Raw genomic sequence first — 20,986 nt, 5'->3', positions numbered from 1 at the left:
GTCTGACAATACAGGGTCGTCGGAGGACACCATCGGGGTTGCCCAGGCCAAGGCTGGACCGGATAAGGCACTGATAAGATAACCCACCTTGGTCCTGTCGTGGGAGAATTGAGTAGGTCGGAAGGCGAAATACACCGTTAAAGCATCCAAGAACTCGCGAAGCTTGGTTGGTTCACCAGAGAAACAAGGGGTAGAAGCGGAGATTGTCGGAACATCACTGGTGCGGAGGGCCAAAGCCTGTCGTAACGCAGCATTTTCATTACGTAGTTGTTGCAATTCCTGGGCTTGTTACTGAATCGTGGTTAACAGAGATTGCTCCGGATCTGCAGCAGCCGCCACTGTATTATCCATGGTGTTTGAGGACGTCGGAATGGTTAGGCGCTGCAATCTGTCAAGACTCACGTGCTGCTTGCGCCTGGAATTTGCAGATCTGGTGGCGTGAATCTTCAATGTTCGGCTTTGGCCCAAAAAGGGGCGACTCTTTCTGGTAGCCACGGTGCTGTAGGCAATGGAGACACCAAGAACAGACCGTGCCCTTCAGAAAGTAGCGCCAGAGGGAAAAACCCCTTCCAAAGGGGAAAAACCTCCAAACAGGAAAAGTCCTGGAGAAAAACAAGAACAAACAAACAGGAATCCAAAAGGAGCAAAAATCAGAAAACACAGAATGCTGAGTCCAAAACCAAAAGGCAAGGAAATCAGGAGCGAAGACACCAACTGAGCAGAAAGTGTTGCAGCGCAAAGAAAGAGGAAAAACACAGCCCTTATATACCAAAAAACAGGAAGTGACCCACAGGAAGTAAAAGGACACCATCTTAGATAGGGAAACAATATATAGAACAGAATAGTAGAGGAACCATAGAGAATAGGGAACAAGGAATGCTGGGAAAGCACAGGAATCTGGGAAGGAGGAAAAGACATAAAGAAAGGCACACAACAGACTGCAAAAAGAAGAAAGGACAAAGAAACGAAGAAAAACAGGTAAGAGGTTTCAGAGACCCCTGGGACAGTGAAAGGCAGAAGGAAGAACGAGGCCCCAAGCAAATCTGGGGCCTCGAAACGCGCAGGAGAGGCTGGGGGCGCGCCGCGTCTTAATAACGCGGTGCGCGGCCCGAGCCGAACACCCGGCAGAAGTCGAGCTCTCGGCTCGCGCCGCACCGCGCGGCGCGACACTTTTAAGCCTGGGGGCAGTGGGTATTCCTTGCAGTTCTTTTGCATATGCTGTAGGGTCTCCAGGAGAAACATCGTGGTGGTCTGTTCACAGACCCTAAGAGAAGACCAGTAGGAGATTAGATAATCTGGCAGTATAGTCTGGCAAAACCTGCGAGAAATGTTGAATTTTCATTCACTATTGCAGTGCCTGATAAAGGCCTTATTTTTAATGGAATGCCAACACAAATTAGGCCCCATTCACTTGTTCATTTCCTACCCTGTGGACATGGGTGGACGCTCTTGCCGCCTGATGATTCCCACCTGTGGGAGGCACTACTCATTAAAGAAGGCCCTCTCTGGGGGTGGAAGCTAAATCCCTTTACATAATGACTCCTTAGGTGTTAAACAGCCACAAGAGAAGACGTTCGCGATTCAGGGAACATCTTTCTAAATTAATCAATCTCAAGTGAGCATTATGTTAAACAGTGTTTTACAGAAAGGATTGCTGGATTCCTGTTTAAACAAAAAAATACGATGGAGAGGGGCAGGAGAGCAACGGAGGAGAGGCTGAGTGCAGGCAGATGGAGAACACCGATGCTGCTTAGCATCAATAGCAGCGAGGAGGAAAAGGAACAACAAACGACCAAAAGTTTAAAAATTAGGCAAACAAGTTGGGAGAGGCAGGGACACAATGGAATAGCTGTAATGGGAGGGTAAAGAAACAGTTGAGAAAGAGAAGAGCATTTGACGGTGGGAGATGCACGAGGGAAATGGAAAGAAAACACAAAGGAAACTTCTCTACAGAAGAGATAGAGGCAGCAGTATCCGCAATGCCCAATAATTAGTCACCTGGAAAAGATGTCGGATCTTTCCAAGCACCAGCCTCTCAGTTGGTCATTTTGCAAACAACAGTGAGCACTAGAGTGGATCCCTGCTTCGTCCCAGGGGGTTACTGGTGAGTGTGCTGCTTAAAAGGGGGCACTAGAGTGGATCCCTTCTTGAGTCCCGGGGGGTCTGGTGAGTGCGCTGCTCAAAAGGGAGTACTAGAGTGGATCTTTGCTTTGGCCCCAGGGGGACTGGTGAGTGTGCTGCTCGAAGCACGCAGAGGTGGTCACACGAAGATCCAGTAAAGAGAAAGTGGATGAAAACAGTACTTGGGCCCCGGGAGACTGATAAGAGAATTACATGAGGAACAACAGGAAATCGTATGCTGCAGCCAATAGAAACAGAGGAAAAGTAAGTGGCAAGCACAGAGACCAATGAAAAGCAAGGGCGGGATGGAAGCCCCTTTTAAGATTTATATTAATAATAGATTCCACAAGCACAGCTCAAGCGCCGTGCAGGTGAAACCTAACAAGAAATGGAATACAAAAAAGAGAAATGAGAAATAAAAGACATAGAGGTATCTTCGCCACAATGCAATTCCATAGGGGTATACATATTCAAACTCACTTTTACCCATTACATCCAATGGATTGTACTAGAAGGGTTCTTGAGGTGCCTGCTTCCATCTTTCTATGTTTTGTAAGATATTTCTTTTTTTCAACTGCTTTCTTTCATTCTTCTTTTTTGAATTATTTGTCCTTGGTTCGCCCCAGTTTCTCTCCTTTCTCCAACATTCTATCTTCTTTCATTCTCAGCTTCTTACTCAAATTCTCTTCTTTGTCTCCTTTCTTTTTTCTTTCTGCCTTTCTCTTTCAGTTGTCTTTCTTTCACTTTTTCTTTCTGTTTCCCCTTCCTTCCTCCCTCTCTCCCATTTCACTAATTTCCCTTCCTTTGTTACTTTCTTCTTTACTTTACTTTCTATTCTCTTTTTCATTCAATATTGCCATCTTGCTATACTCTCTTTTCCTGTTTTCCTCTTTCTTTTACTTTGTTTTTTTTCTTGCTCTACTTTTTCTACCATTCCTTCTGGATTTGTCCTGTACTTGCTATCTTTTCCTTTTCTCTTTTTCTTTGTGACTTGTTCTTTACTTGTTTCAGTCTTAACTTTTTCTACCTCTTTTTTTATTAGCTTTAAGTCTTTTGGAGACATCATCAAACAGTATCTCCCACTGGTCTTATGGACCTTTGATTGTTGACTTGAAGTGTTAGGAGGGAGCTAAATTCAGTAATACAATTCAATCACAGTAAAGCCAATGTGGCTCTACAATAACAACAGCGAGAATAGTATTCAACCATAAATGTTTATTTTACAAGTATTAGTCAAATCACAAATCAGTGAGATTGGCAATAATTAACAAAATATGTCAATACAGCCAAAATATCGAAATGCTCAAGTATCCTAAATTTCAGTATAATGAAATGCAGAATGGTAACAATCAATATTTAAAAAATGCAAAACATACAAATTAGGTGTTCCATAAAGAAACTCACCCTATCTAAATTAAGCAATGTAAATGTATTTATATAGGACCTTCTACCCCTGATAAGGCATTGAAGTGCTTTTTGGCGAGTAGCATGCTACTCCAGAACCCAAAGGATTAGTGGTGGATTAGTATAGGGAAATATAGGTTGTTAATTTGCGCGCCGGACATGCGAGTCAGTTAGTTTGATGAATAGGATAAAGTAGGGATAGAGAAAAGTAGAGTCCAAGTGGTGTTATTTGGGAGTTCATGTTAGTTAGATGAAGTTTGGGCTGAGAAAAAAGAGAGATAGAGTAGGGAAGTGTCTAGAAAGGGATATTAGGGAGACCATTGAAGTAAAATGAGGTTTGAGATGAGCCAAAGAAGGGATACAGGAGGGAAGAGTCCAGGAAATGTTATTTTGTAGACTGTAATAGTAGAATAATGTTTGGGATGACTCAAGGCGGCATATATGGGAACAGTAGAATGAGGTTTGGGGTCAGTCTTGGAGGGATAGAGGAAGGAAGAGTCAAGAAAGGATCTGAGGGAGATCATAGTAGTAGAATGAGGTTTGGGATGAGTCAGAGATTGGAGGTAGATGATAGATTGAGATACAGGTATAGGATGAGACATAGAGTAGTGCATTGGAAGGAGTTTAAGGCTTTTTTTTTCTTTGTTTTCTTTCTACAGTAGGAATAAAGCAACACATACATAGATACATAACTATATAGAAAGAGTATAGAGCTATAAGGAAAATAATAGAGATATAAAATTATATTGCATAAAGTTCCTTACGAGCAAGTATGAATAGATAGACATTCAGACTATCAGGTGCTGCTGTATGTAAAAGCTGATTTATTTGTGTAGTTTTTTTTTTATTTTTATATATTTTCTTTTTATGTTTTCCTTGATATTTCAATAGTGAAGTACTTATAGATACAAGTGTTATGATCATATTTACACATTGTGATAGATAAAATAATCAGAGGCACATAAGTATGTAATCAAATAACATATGAAAACTATGCAGTGATACATTTACATGTTAATCATAAAATAATGTAAATAATGTATATATATATATATATATATATATATACACACAACCATAAGCAATATATACATTTGTTAGGCAGACCTAAAGAGTATCTAAATATAATTTGAATACATAAGTAGAATATATATTTGTACATAATTAATACATACATATAATCTACATATTTACATGCACAGGCATATGCCGTACAATTGTGTTTGAGTGTAGTGTTCATGTAGGAAAGAGCCACCTTTTGAGTTGTCTTCTGAAGATAAGATAGTTGTCTTTGGCTATTATGTATTGGGGTAATGAATTCCATAGTTTGGCTGCATGAACAGAGACATATGTGCCACCCATGTTTTTTTATTTTTGTATGCTGGGGTTTTGAGGCAAGGTGCCAATCTTGAATGGAGGTTCCTTTGTTGTATGTATTTTGTGATTTTATTCCTGATAAAATGTGGTCCTGTTCCATGAATTGCTTTGTGGCTAATACAAAGCACCTTGAATTGGATCTTCTGGCAACTGGTAAGCAAAGTAAGGCCCTTAAGGCACGGGAGATGTTGGTTTGTGGCTTTACATGTAGGAGTAGTCTGGCTGCAGAGTTCTGAGTTTGTTTAGTTTTTTCATTGTTGATAAAGAGTATCTGTGGAAGAGGTCATTGGCATAATCAAATTTAGACAGTACAAGACATATAGTAGCTTAGACATTGTGTGGAAATCCTGGGCGAGGAAAGATGTGTTGCTGCGTTTTTATTGTAATGAAGCTTGATCTTGCTAACTTGTCCACTTGGGCATTTATTAATAAATTTGAGTCCATGGTAATTCCAAGGTTTCTTACTTCCTTAGACACATTAGGAGGTGGTTCCAGATCGTCAGACACAGAATGGGTCATAATGTTACCAATCGTCACTTGTGCACATTTCAGTTTTGAAAGCATTCAGTTTGAGGTGTCATCCACTGATCAACAGCTCTGAGGCAACCAAAGATTTTTTAATTTCCAATGACTTTGGTGGGTTCCAGTTTGAGAACTACCTGTGTGCTACAGGCGTAGTTATATCCGGTGAGCTGAAATTAATTGATCATTGCCGATAATTACTTCATGTAGATGTAGAAAAGCAGGGGTGAGATAATAGAGCCTTGAGGGACCCCTTATTTTGTGAACTATGGTTTGGATGAGAAAGGGGGAATGTGGATGACGTTTGACCTTTTTGAAGTTAGGATGTGATCATCCGAGAGCAGTACCCACTCTGCCGGCTTCATAGAGACTTTGGTTTAGAGTGTCATGGTCAACTATGTCGAAGGCAGCTGAAAGGCCGAAGAGAAGTAGTGCAGCAACCCTGTTTCATTGTACTGTGTTTTTAAGGTCATCCCATATGCTGATGAGGGCAGATTTTGTGCCTCTTCCTGGATGGAATTATGTTTGGAAGTCAGAAAGTATGGAGTTAACTTCAATGAATTGTAGCATTTGGGCAAATGCTACTCTATCAGTTTACCCAGGATAGGTTATTTCGTAAACGGTCTGTAGTTATTCGGTCATGTGGGTCCAAGTTTGTTTTCATTAATAATTAGCATATGTATTCCTTTTTAAGTCTTCTGGAAAGATTCATGTAGTTAAAGAATTATTGATGATTTTTCTTATTGGTGTGGCAGCAGAGGTAGTTAAAAGTATGTTCCTGAAGATTTGTAGTAGACAAGGGTCAGACAGGGAGCCGGCTGGCCTGCTTGGTTTGACCACATTTATAAATCCACTTTGTGATAGTTGTTTGAAGGAATGCAGAGGCTAGATTAGCCTACTTTTGGAGGGGAATGTTGGAAATGGGTTGGTGCTGGTGGTTTCCCTTTGTTTTAAATAGGAGTCCAACATGTCTACTTTGGGTGTGCAATGATTTGCAAGTTTATTAGTAAATTATCGAGTCATGGAATGAGTTCATTCTGTGCACTTAGGTTTATGAAACTCAGTGAGTATTTATTAAACCTCTTTATTTGCACATTTAGCATTTTGAATTCTGTCTGAATAGAACCTTTTTAGCTTTTTTCGCTGTTGACGTGTATATTCTGTTAAGTTTGTGTAGGTGAAGTTTGTCTTGATTACTATTTGTTTTGAGCCAGGACTGCTGCAGCTTTACAATTTGTTGTTTTAGCTTTTTTTAATTCTGCATTCCTCTAAGGTGCTTGTTTTTTGTACTGTTTTGTTGTTATTAGTGGTATTAGGATTTCAAATGCTTTCGAGAGCCACTTACAAACATTTTGAACTTAATTTATTTTGCCTTGATTTAAGTATTCAAAGGTGTGTTTGTTCCACAGTCGATAGGTGGATGCCTAGAAACACTGACCTTACATCAGATTGTCCACAAACCAACACTCGATGTAAAGGAGCTAGAAATTTCTAAAGGGGAAGAGAAGAAGGTGCCAGCATCATGTGAACCTCAGTGAAAGTTCAGGAGAAATGAAAACGTGTCTATCATGAAACGCTCCACTCGGGGAAACCCAGCAGAGAGGTCTGCTCTCCTCAGAGTCCAGGATGAAGTCTGTGCTAGCTTACAGTGGAACGCTAATTAAAAGCACAATAAAACATTCCAGAACATCCATATCACGTTCCCACCACCAGGAGCTAATACCATAATGGCATTTGTTGGAAGTTGGTAAACTCCCTGAAAGCGGCATTTTCCAAGTACGCCGGGTACAGGAGACTCCTTTCACTGTCATCCCTCCACGTCCGTCACAAGTTTTCCTAGCTCAGATCTCACTATCAGTCTACTACATAACAATAAACCTTTCTATAGCTAACAAGTAACCTGATAACGCACCTGCAAGGAAAGAAAACAGCATACTGGCAAACGTTATGTGTGCAAATGCTCAGCTAAGGCCTAACATCAAGCTAAGTTAACTCAAGAAAAAAAATGGAAGCACATTACAGTACTTTAATCCTTAGTACTTAGACGGTTATTATCGAATGTAAATATTTTCAGTAAATATGGTTACATTGATTATTATTCAGTTTGGTACAACTACATGAAATTTCTTACCATGCTCGGAAATAATGACCTACTACAATTTTAATAAAGTGAAACATGCAAGTTAATGAGTGGAACCACACTGTATGTATAGGGTACAATAAATGCACATACATGATGTATAGAATTGGGAGCTCAAATATATGCTGCTCCACTTTCTTCCTCTCCTTTCACTTCTTCCTCTTGCTCAGTCTCTTTATTTTACTCTTTTTTGCCTTTCTCACCATTGGTTCTTTTTTTGACTTCTCTTTCTTTTCTTTTCTCTTCCTTTCTTTTATTATATTCTTCTTTCCGTTCTTATTCTTGCTTTTTCTCTGTTATTTTGTCTTCTCTCGTGTCTTTTCTCTCATTGTCTCTGTTTTATTTGTTTCTCTTGTCCTCCTCTTTCTTCTTCTTGCTTTTTTATTTTCTCTCATTTCTCCCTATCTTTCTCATGCTTTCTCAACTCACCTGTCTCTCTCTCTCTCTTGCATCCCCTCTCATTCACTTCCCTTTCTTACTGCTTTTCACTTTTTGTATCCTTTTGTCTTTCTCTCTTTCACTGGCTTTATGTCTCTTTCTTTCTTTCTAACATTTCTTTTTTCCTCTTCTTAGTTTCTTTCTCTGATTGTCTTTTGCTATTCCTCTCCTTCTTTTCATCCTTATATTTCCTTTTTCTCCCACTACTGATGTTTTATTTCTTCCCCTTTTCCCTTCTCTTGCTTTCTCCCTCTGTTTCCATTCTCTTCCATTCATCATTGCTTTACTTCTGTCTTTCATTTGATCTCTCTTCCTTTGTTTAAAGAGTGCCTAGTTTCTTAAAGCAAATTCGTCATAGGTTAATTTGTCTGTCTTTATTTTCTTACTGCTGTGCACTGTGCCGGTCCCTGTGGAGATGCTTACTTGTAAATATCTATGAAGCTAGAAGTGGGCGAGTCTTTGTAAGCACGAGCCAAGCTCGAGCCTGAAGCCTGGCTCTGTCTCAGCTCCTGCTCTTATTGTGACCTCGAGCCCATAACGAACCAAACTTTCCTGAGACTCCTCCTATAAAAAACTGCAGAAAAATTCACAAAGAGGTAAAAACAATGTGTTAACATGAAAAAGGAAAGGTATATACATATCCCTGTAGTGATCTATTCTGTTTGACTTAATAGACTGTAATGTTGTTCTTTAATAATATGGGCCATGTTCAGGGTTTACATGACAACAGTCTTGCCTCTTAGTTCTATAATGGTTCATGTTTAAAAATATGTCACCGCCCTGAGAGCAAGGCTAGATGGTGGCATATTAATGTCAAAGCTCCCACATGTTAAAAAATACACTTTATTTGAATTATGAAGATGTTATCATATTAGATGAGATGTTTGTTGTATGATTGAGATAGTAAACATTTTCAGGGCTTGCTTGTGCACAGGCTCAAAGGGCCAGAAGTACAACCGTTTTTAGCAGTTGCAAACCGACATTCTGCCTGTCTGCGGCTGCTAAAACAGCCTCTGGCATGTACAAACCCCATTATGTGAGTCAGTAACCTATTACCAACTCGCAAAATAGGGTGTGCAATTCGCAATTAGGAAGGGGCATGCCATAGGGGGATGTAGAATTGTTTTACGACTGGAATACAGTCGCAAAACAATTGCAGTGTATCGCCTACTTCAAGCAGGTGATAAGCCAGTCACAAATGGGAAGGGATCCCGAGGGGATCTTTTCCCCTTTGTGAATGGTAGCAAAATGTTTAAGAGCAAGCAGTGGTCCTACGGACCACTGCCTACCCTTTAAAAATGAACCAGAAATGTTTTTTTTTTGTTTTTTTTTAATGCATTCCTTTAAGGAAAACCGGCTATGTTTAAAACAAAAAGTTGCTTTATTTAAAAGCAAACACAGGCATGGTGGTCTCCTGTCCCCAGCAGACCACCATCCCATTGTTATTGCCCATTCACAATGGGTTGCAAATTGTGACCTGCCTCATGAATATTGATGAGGCAAGTCAATTGTGACCCCACCGGGAATCGCTAAATGTGTCTGTGACACATTAGTACATTTCCTTTTTGACTCACAAATTGCAAGTCACAAAAATTAGCAATTTACAAGTCGCAAAAAGAAACGGTCGTATATCTGGCCACTAAGAGCCAAGCCAGACCCTTGGCTTGGCGCTCCCTGTTAATTTGTTGGTTCGCCCACCTCTACATGAAGTCTACATGGGTCTCACAAAATGTATTATTACTATTGATATTTTGTGCTCTAACTCTCAAAATGGTATTGTCATCTTGTGTATTGCCTGACACTGAGAACACACCTCTCAGTGTAATTCACAAACAAAAGACAAAACGGATCCTTGGCGACCACACAAGTTAATATTTGGTGTGTAACTCATGTGGCATTAATGCGGTATGCTCACTGGAGCAGCAGGGCTGGGATACTCTAGAGATGGTGTTTTGAGTTATGTGGACTTTATGTACTGTTATCTAACACCCATATATGAGGCTTAACGCCCATATATCAAGCTGTAGCTCATAATGTGTTTCAGTGACCAGAAGTAGTTCTCTATACAGACAAGGCTGGAGACCCCTGTTCTTCAGGAAACTATCTTAACCGCCTGACAGCTATCAAATGGATTTTTATTTTATAGGAGCCACGTATTTCCGACCTTTGCTGAAAGGCAATTGGATTGTGTCTGTCGTTCCCTTTTAGTCTCAATTTGTGGTTTCTTGGACAGTTTTTCTTATTACCGCATTGCTCTGAAAATCATGTGTTCCATTTCTTGTAATGGCTAGTGACACTGCAGGGGCCGTATTCTGCCACTATCTATTGTGACATGCATCCGGTGCCCACGTGTAACCCGCTCTCGCTCCCTTCCTTGCAGGAGACCCTCTTTGTCTTCGCTGTGTTCGCAGCTGGTATACTGACCCCTGCCGGATGGATCCTACGTCACCTGCCGGAGTACAAGCAGAAGAAGACACATTGACGACGCGCGCTTCCGTCACTCAGGATTAAACTTTAAATAGGACGTCTCCCCATAGATTTGTTGTTGGCACTTACTACTAATATGGAGCTGTGCAAGTTTAAAAAAAGTGAATATACATTTCTGAAAAAATAACGTTTTGTCTTTTGTGCTATAAGAGTTATAAACCTGACATAATTGCCAAGGCGCACTAAATTGATGTGTTGTATGTGTGTGTTACGCACCGCGTCTAGAAAGCTTGTGGGGTGCACCACAGAGTCAAAAACAACGAAGTTCTGCCGGGGGCGTCGAGAACACCCGTCCTAGCGGCTTGGGGGAAGGTGGGGGCGGCGTCTGGCTTGCCCTTTGCCGCTCCTGGCCTCAGAGATGGCAAATTCAGTGTCAGGACCACAGTGACAGTTCATCCTTATGGAAGTCAGTTGGGGCTACACTCTGTTTTCTGTCAATATTGTAATACACTAATTGTCAATACAATATATATATCATTAGTCAAAGGGTGTGTGATGTCACTTCCCTTACCCCTGGCATTTCGGTGAATTGACGTCCATGCAAAGGTGTATAATTAATGTGATAGGGTGAGTGGGTAAGTGAAAGGATGGTGGATGGTAAATGGGTGGATGGATGGATGAAAGGGTGGATGGATCCTGAGAGAAAGATTGGATGGATGGCTGAGATAAGGTGGATGGATGAGTAAAACAGAGGATGGATGAGAGATGGATGGATGAGTGAAAGGGTGGATGGATAGATGGATGGATAAAAGGATGAGTGAAAGGATGGATGGATGAGCAAAAGAATGGATGGATGGATGGATGGACAGGTGAAAAAGTGGATGGATGAGTGAAAGGGTGGATGGATAATAAATGGATGGATGAGTGAAATGGTGGATGGTTGGATGAGTGAAAGGGTGGATGGATACATTTGATGAATAGGTTTTGATATCGATGGGCAGACATGGACGGGTGGAATGATGAGAGACTGAATGATGGAGGAAAGAATGAATGAATGACAGAATGTACAGGAGAAATTGTGGATAAAAGCAGGTGTATGGAAGAAAGAAAGGAAGAATAAATAGATGCTTGGATGGAAAAGGTGAGAGAACTGTTCTGGGGATGTTGCGATCACTTGCTTTGCTTGTCTGGTGCCATTAGTGCTCTGATTCAAAGTGGAGGGAATTTTAATTTTCTTACTAATCCCTTGAAGCCCTGTCTCTCCTCTTTTATGGTAGACTTGTACATACCTGCAGCTCCTACCCCCTCATCTGTCCATGCAAATCAGAGTCTACTGTTTGCAATGGTAGTAGTGTCACTGGCAGCTAACATAAAGATGAAAAATTATATAAAAGATATGATGAGGAAGGCACTAAATAAAGTGAGCCTCTTCAATGATGACCTCCTACTGTTCCAGGGATCCCAGGACATTATGGCCACAGGCGAGTCAAGAAATGAATAGTTTTTCAAGGTGTTCCAAAGATAAAATTTGGGGAAGTCCGAGCTATTTGATATCTCCCTTTCTGAAAAGGAGAAGAAATTCCTGAATGAGATATTTCCACTTTCTTGCATGGCAGAGGCATTAAAAATATGTAAATCTTGGTGTCACGAAAGAAGTGACCACCTTGTAGTGGCCAGCTATTGAGAAGAATATAAGTGATTAATAGCCAAATAAGAAGATGGAGGAGAAGGACAGTGGCGGTAAAAATTGTGAACCTACCTCAGTTGTTGTATGTGCTCCCAGAAATACTGGCTGAGGTCCCGAGAGCTGAACTAAGTAACAGCTGGGACAGGGGGTCCACTTCATCTGGAATGGCAAGCGGGCAAGGGAGAGCAGGAAAATTGCCCCTGAGAGGTGAGGGGCTTGACCGCCGCATCTAGATCGTTATTGCCACAGCTGAAAGTCTTGATAGAATGGTTATCTTTGGAATCTGAAAAAAACACTGAGGCTTTATGTATATGTTGTGGCCTCAAAGCCACTGTAATGAATCATCTGGTTTCACTCTAAACATGATCGTAAGGTGGTCAACATCAGCCTGATCACAGATGATAACAGCAGGGAAATTGGTGATCACTACTTTATAGGGAAAAGAGCAACATCCATCTGTAACAATGTGGCTGGTGAAAGTATGTAATGTCTTACCGATTGAACAAATTATGTATGATCTCAAATTTTTTAAGGGGGACATATTGGCGAGAATGGTGTCCCTTTTGAAACTCTTGTTCAAGGATAATCGACATTTCCAGTCCTCAAAACGGCTTAGAAAGTTACAGATGTTTTTATGAGTGACATGTAACCTAAGAAGATTTATGACAACATTACACAAACGTCTTGGCCCTAGCAAGGATTCAAGGAAACACCAAGAACCATGTAGTGATGGTTAAGCTATTATCAGCTACTTAAGTGACTACTGAGAGGGGGCAGAGGATTACAATCAAATGTTACAAATCAAAAAACCCAAGGGGGTCTGTAAAGGGACATTTAGGATCTTAATAGACCGTTACCGCATTGCCAGAGTACTATTCTATTATTAGTCCCACTAAGATGGCCTAAAGGTTTATTACCAAAAATTAAAATTCTTTGAAGAGCTTAGATCTGTAGACTCTATCAAAACACACACGAGGTACCCATAGGCCATAAATAACCTTTGTTTCTTGGCAATTGTCTTTTTGGCCAGTATGGTGTAGAATAAAGGCCTAATGCACTGTACCTGACCCTGACCTCAACTCTTGTATTTATGAGTAGGAACAAGCCCAAAATCCTTATAATCTCTACACTAGCTCAGAGTCTAAAGACAGATTTCCCTCAAAGCTCTTTGTAACCCTCACAAGGCTGGAAACGTATAGCCCTGTTCTTTCTGCACAACAGATTGTGTGTCTACAGACCCAGAAAGAGCATTTACGTAAATATCACAATTTACCAGAAACAATTTAGCCTCCCAATCTTTGTAATTCAGCAGCTTCAGGCATCAGGAAACTAAAGTACCAGTTATCATCCAAATAAGCTTTCAAAACCTGTCTCTTTCCTACACATTAAACCAGGGTCGACAACCTTTTCTGTAACAAAAGCTACGTATGTTCAATGAAAATCATCCAGAACAACTAATATTATAAGTGCTGAGCTGTGACCACATTAGACAAGATTACATTAATGGCCAATTTATGCAAGATGTCTAGAAGTGATCACCTCAGTGCATCAGGCATGGCTGCCAACAGTAACGTTAAAAAAGGTAATAACATTAGTAATGGGTCTCTCCAACACTCAATGATTTTTCAATTAAATATCAGCTCTGACTACATTTTGAAAATTCAGATATTTTTCTCCAAAAATCAGCTTAGGATTTCTGAAAATATACACATTTTTATGTTGAATACACACTTTTCAATGTTGGTTTACATATATTAACTAAGCCAAACAAAGCCTTCTAAACTAGTAGGCTGGGCTGCACATAGGAGAGCTACTTACAGGTAGCTGACGAGCTACTCATTGGAAAAGCCTGCCTTACACAAAGGGTGATAACTTTCAGGAAATAGGGCTGATTCCTTCATCTCATTTTCTTTATAGTAGCCTTCAACCTTCTCACTGGATAAAAATCAAGGGCAGAGCATAGTGCCACTTGGCCCCTGATATGACCCCTCCTCAATATGGTACTGCTATCCCCACTCGACCCCTGAATCATGAAACAGATCAACATGCTTGGAATCTGGATTTCTTCAACTTTCTTGCTGGGGTCTTGAATCCAGGCATCCCTCATCTATCCTAAACCAATATTTATATCTTGATGCATTTAGCTCTTAGTTCATGTGCCTCCTAGGACACCTAAAGCAATTTAAGTAGGAGCTATAAAGACTTTCTCCTCCTCAGTACATATTATTTGCCCAGCTTACTCCAATCTGAACCCAGGAAGGGTCCTTTGCTTGCGCTGGCCACTGGAAGAACAGCTGCACACATCCTTATAAGATAAATCTTCCCTCCCTAGTAACTCCTTGAAGGGACTCGCGGCCACACACGTTTTTGGAAACAGTGAGTGCCATTGCCCGCTATATATCTGAACCTCACCCTCTTCTATATTCACAGTGCCTGTGCACTCCCAGAAGCCTCATATATAACACCCCGCGCTTTCCACCTTAGCCACCCTTCAACCACACATCCTCCCAACCATGCAAGCACAATCCAACCTGTAATCTACTCTGCAAGGATAACAGCACTGAAAACCCCACTAGTGTAAATAATACCAAAGAAAGACCAATACATGTTAACAGGTGTGTTGTGAAGCTTAAATACTATCCTTCCCCTGCCCTGGATGTTAAATTAACAGGCTTGTGCGTTAAAATACGAGGGCTGCTACTAGGACGAGTGATGTGAAAGTTTTCATCCTTGATCGACAGATTGATAGAGACAAAGGTATATAACCAGAAAGACCACGAGGAGGAAGGGCAGACGGCAGGAGAGACAGGCAAAAGCACAAAAGGGAGACCGTAAATTAGCCAGACGGAGGAAATTGGTTGCTCGCATGTATTACTGGTGTAAACAACAAAAACAGAAACACTGAACCTGGCTCTCTCTTGCTTGCTGTGTGGTAAATCCTAGAATCAATCCACCTGCTAGGCACTCTTGCTGTTTTCATCGCATAATTCGATTTGTCATCATGAAACGCGCACATTACCTGCGGCCACTGCAGCAATCGCTAATCTCTCATAATCACATCATTCCACAGAAAGATGTACTTTTACATCAGTTCCCATAGGGTTCGGGCTTTTAACTAATAGTGTCACTGCTCTTAATCAGGAGCGAGGCTTTAATCATCTGTTGAGCATTAGCGAAAACCAGAGGAGCACAATTGTTGCCAGTAATTGTTTTACCAGCCAGCCGCAAGGCACAGAGCCTGGGATAAGGAGACGAACACACATGAAATCGAATTAGCCTCTGAATTAATAAAATTCTGAGAGAAATGCTTCTTGCCCCAGGGCCTCCTTTAAGATCCTCCTAAGGACGCCTTAGAACGTGCAGCTGCTTAAAATAAGAAGAATCTTCAATTAGGAGGTTAATTTTTTTCTGTAGATTGAGGGTGTACGAAGTTGTCTGTTTCTCCCCTGTCACTTGCTTAACTTTTTATACATGCAATTTAAATCACCTCTCAGTGTGTAATAGTATATGGATAGTACTAAAGGTGTGCAAAATCACAAAATATATCCCTTGTAACTTGGTTAACTTTTATTTACCACTTCATAAAATTCGTGAACTTCAAACATTTGCAAAGTTTTAGCGATAGCAAATAGTTGAAGAAAACATTTGATAAAATTAGGTTTGTGGGTGAAAACGTGTTTAAACACTTGAAGTAATGGTATTATCTTGAAAAACATATTTTTGTGTGGATTACGTTCTCCGTTAACCAAGTTTGTTGAAGCTAGAACACAGCAGACCCTTCAAGCTGGCAGGTTTGCAAACTTCTCAGGATAGAATTTTAAAATATGTCTGCCCCTAGTGATTTGTAGAAATGGGCACATTCGCGAGACTTGGACTCTGAAAACGCCCTGACATGAATTGAATTAATTTAATTAATACTTTGCCCACCCCTAGTGACAAGTCTGTGGAGGACCAATAGCAGTGTGGCTTCTGGGCAGCACAACATTTCCGGCCTTATGTAGCGTTTGGTGGGGGCGGGACATCCACCAAAGAGTGGTGAACGTTAGTTCCGCCCTGGTCTGTAGTGCCCAGAGGTTCTATGCACTGTAATTAATGTGGACAGGACCTCAACCTTTTTGTTGGCGCATGCCCCACACTCAATTAAGACAATTTCTATACAAATGCAATACAGTCCTTTGTTACCTGTCTCACATTAGGCAGGTTATAAAGTTCTTGCCATCATCCTTACAAAAGTAGCTTGAACTTGAACCATGCATCTGTTTGTTAGGCTAAGTGTCTAAGACGATACTGAGAGTAAATTGTTCATTTTCCGATGAGGGCACCGCACAGAGAACATATCTAACCTGCTTAGACACCCTTAGGACAACAGACTAGCTAAATTACCGTTTAAAGTCCCTACAGCATGTTGTGTAGGTCAGGGTGCCTCTTTAAGGCCCGCTTCAGAGGGGTGGGAAATGTGTGAGTAATCCTGCACCCGGAGGTACCGATACTGCGATACAGCGGGATTGGTATTTCCACGTGCAGAAAAGGAGTAAAGTAGGCCTCTGTGGCAGCCGAGGCCCCTAACCTTTCAAGGCCCCAACCCTGCTGGGAGCCCCTACCCAGCCCAGGAGCCCAAAGGCAATGAATATCTGTGAGATATGGGAGACTCAGTGGGCCTCTTTTTGCATTCTGCAAGGGTGCCCCCTCATTTTACATTACGATGCTGAGGTGCAGGATCACTGCACAATGATAAGTAAACCCATGAGAAACAGGCATAGCCTTGGGGATCGGTGGTCTTCCAAAGAAAAGAGGGGGCACCTCAGGGACTCTCAATTACAATGTTAATTGTCATGAAAAAAGGTGTCAGCTGCTACAGTTCATAGTGGCCTGCTGCAGGTGAGGAACAACTCCCTGCTGTCCCAATGCCCTATTCATAACTGCAAAACAAGAGCTGGGGCATCTTGAGATGCCTACTATTCTGTAGTCCAAGACATTTGGTGGGCCACAGAGGGGAAGGGGTCTTTGGACAAGAAGGAGGAGCAAATTGCTCCTGCACCTGGACATTGATAGAAGTATGCTTGTAAATACCTCACCATAGCTTTGTTGATGGGCATGGGTAGTGTGTATACCCTTCACAGATATGCACTTTGCCCATGTGCTGGTTTCCAACTATCTCCAAAATGGCTAAATGAAAATTAAAGAAACCAAAAAAACACTGACTAAGAGAAAGGTTATCATGGCATTAAAATTTGGTGGACAGTTTCAGACTTTCGCATGTCGAAAGTCTGCTGTGTGAACACCATGTTGATTCCAAAGCCATAAGTTTTGGAACACCTTACCCCCCACCCATGCAACTCTTTCTGAACAGTTTGACCAAATATGCACCACATTTGGTACACACCTGGCTTTCATTTTCAACACTTTATAGCCGGAGTTTGCTGTAAATCAGTCAAGGGTGGACAAGTTACTAGGCGATTCTTGGTGGAGGTGCCAAACTTAACAACTAGATGCAATCGAACTTCTGCGCCTACTTCCCCTGGCCCCACAACATGCATAGCACGGACCTTCCTCCACATCTCACAAGGGATAGCATTCTGCCACGTCCTATTGCCTTCCTCAAGTCTCCTGCACCCGAGATCCACAGAACAGTCATTAACAATGTCACCTGGGCTTCGGACACACACTGCATTACCTTTCACCGTGTCTGCAACCAAACCCACTCCCATTGTGCAGTTGGCGTGGGGTGCTCTTTTGATTTTCTGTTGAAATCAGATTATTTTGCCATGCACCCCGGTTTGTTATGTTCACAGACCACGGGCTGTTCTGCAGACAGAAGGATCAAAAGAAATAGGCGCGAGTGGCACGGAAGAAATAGCACAACCACAGGTGGGAGGCCCTAGAGGGCTGGAATATGTCATTGCTTTCCCGGTCAAAAATGTGTATATTTAATGTGTGTATGTCATGTTACACCGAAGGATTTGGCAGCAATGTCTGTGGACAAAAACACAGTCTTTAGGAACACGGGTTACAGTAGAAAGTGGGGTTGAAGGCCATGCCTTGCTTCCACTTGCCACAGTATCAGAACATATCCGGCGGGCCCCAGGAGAAGGGTAGCAACAAAGGACATGGCTGCAGGACACACCCTGAAACTGCCAGGCCTGGCTACCAGACGGGTCGAACAAGTAATGAAGAAAGGGTAGTGGTGAGATAGGATATGGACAAAAGGCCTTAATACCCAATGCCTGTTGGAAAAAGCCTCAGGCTCTGCCCAGAAGACACGTAGGGCATGAGTAGCAGACAATTGCTGCAGGTCTAGCGAGAATAAGCAATGCCTGAGGGCCATGCGTTGTGGTTCTAGGTGCCAGGAGAGTGGGATAGTAAGCACAGAAAATGTCCAGAGACCAAGCCCTAAATGCATATGGTAAATCCTGCAGGGGATACAGGAACAAGGGTAGACATGCTCCACGTCTGCTGGGCCTCATTTAGACCTATGTGTCGCGGACACTGGAGTAAGGTATATTCAACAAAGGGCATGGCTGAAAGCCAGTAAGATTGTTAACTATACCATTCAGGGCAGTTATTCGATCATTTCCTTTACAAATGTGGCAGTCACCAGTGCTTTGGCCCTGATGGCTTCTAAGTCGATGCGTGCCTCTAAGTCGCTTGGAGGAGCTGCTGCTGGAGGCACAGCATCTAACAGGCTCAGTAAGGCTAAAATACAAAATAATGTTGCCCCGGGAAGAAGTCCACAGGCGGGGGGAACTCCGCTGCAGGCCTCACACAAGCAGGCATGGGCGCAGGAGCAGGATTGGCAGCAGAGGCGTTAGCAACAGTGGAGTCCAGCTAGCGACCGGCCTGCCTGAGGAGTTGAGCTTACAGCTGAGCAGGAGCAAAATGCCGACTCCTCAACTGTGACGCACTCTGGGTATCCCCTAGTGGTGGCTACAGGTCCACAGGCTACAGATCATGGTTTGAATGACACTCCTCTTCAGGAGGAACAGGTGAGACATGCTATAACTGTGAGTACTGGCTCGGGATGCGAGGGGAACACTCTGTGGGGGATCAGCTTCCTGAGCAAGCAGCCATTGTAAATAGTGTACAGGGTCAACCCTGCAGATCTGGCCCTTAGTCATGTAGGGTTCCTTCACTTAGGCACGGGAAAGCCAGAGGAAGGCTGACAAACCTTGTGGAGATGGAGGAAGAAGCGGGTAGGACTAGTGGGTTGGCCCGAGGGGTGAACTTTCCTGGCTCTCTGCATGGCCCAGGAGCCAACCCCGAAGAGATTGGTGAGCCTGCACCCCAGCGTCCAAATAAGATGAGCCACTGTTTGGCTGAAGGGCAAGTTGATCTTGAAGGAGGGGAGCACTTCTTCTCTTTATCTGATCAATCGAAATGGTCCGAGGAGGAGCACCTAGGCGAGACTAGGGTTATCAGCGAAGCGCACCACAAGGCAGCATACCCAGCGGTTTAAGCAATCTAAATGGGACTGGCAGTAATCCATGAACTGAGAAAGACCCACATGATACCAACTTGATGGTCAGGAAAAAGAAGCCACAGCAGGAGGCTGGCGGCTTGGCTAGTGCAGGGTGTGACATTAGGTGGGACTGCGGTGTATCACCCTTGCTGGCTGGGAGCTCTGCAGATGGTAGTCACCCCGATGTCGTTACACTAGAGGCGATATATCAAGGCATTGTGGCACAACATGAAAAGACTCAAGCTGATAGTCGAAGAGCCTAGAACGCCAATGGAAAGCTACAGGGGTCCATTTGAAGAGGGGCAAAAAATGTGTTCTGAGTTTTTGGAAAGGATGACCGAAGTGGAAAATAGGGTAGGTATGATTGAGAGTGAGCTGGGAGCGCAAAGAAAGTATGTGAAGCAATTGAGTGGCACGTGACTGATACCCACTGGAAGCTTGAGGAGCTGGAAAACAAAATAATCTTAGAATGTTGGATGTGAGAGAAGGCTTGGAAGGGGCGGACATGTAAATATATTATGGAGCTATTCAGAGCAGCATTTCCAGAGCTGACCAGCTGGAAATGGGACCTTGAGATTCAGCAGGATCACAGGTTTCCATTCAAGCAGCACCCTCGGTCAGCGCAGGGCCAGAAGGCTAAAAAACCTAGGGCAAGCCTTGGCTTTTTTGGGAACTTCCTACTCAGGCAAGCAGTTTTTGAACTCGCTCATCCAGATCAACTAGGTACTGTTGAAAGATGGTAATTTTTTGTCCTCCCGGATTTCTGTCATGCTACAATGAAGCAGCAGTGGTGCCTCAGGCAGCTGATACAACCTTTCCAGAATAAGGGGGCCCAGGCGTTTTTGACAAACCCAGCCAAATTAAAGGTGGTCATTGAGGAGAGGCCCTATTTTTCTTCACCTCGGAAATTAAAGCAAAAGAGTTCTTGGAGAGCCTGGGTGCAGGTTTGGGATCAGATTAGGATCACATATGTAGTAAAAGATGGGATAGGGGTGGGGCTTTATCTTGACTGCTTTGGAATGGACTTCTTTGGAATTTGAAGGGACAGTGGATTTTTGGGTGACCAAGTGGGGTTAGAATTTGGTGAGCAGCTCCTTCGGGGGATGGGTCTCCGTGAGGGGACAGCAGGAGGTGGGATTGATGTTGGTTATTTTTTCTTTTTTCAAAATGTGTCAGCTGCAGAAGGAGGGTACATGACCATCCACAGACATGGTTGGTCCAATTGCCTTTAGTGGTCGGTTGTGGGGGGAGCTGGCTGGGTGGGAGGGGGTAGACAGGGGGGTCTTGAGGGGAAGGGGCTCAGGAAGGAGTGAGATGAGAGGGTACTGAATGATGTTTCAGCAGACAAAGAAGGTATGCTAATTTAGTATCACTTAAACAGATGCAGGTGGGGTTTTTCTTTGTGCATGCTTTA

This window comes from Pleurodeles waltl, chromosome 9, assembly GCF_031143425.1.
Source record: "Pleurodeles waltl isolate 20211129_DDA chromosome 9, aPleWal1.hap1.20221129, whole genome shotgun sequence".
NCBI lineage: Eukaryota > Metazoa > Chordata > Amphibia > Caudata > Salamandridae > Pleurodeles > Pleurodeles waltl.
Note: the sequence above shows the minus strand (reverse complement) of the source record.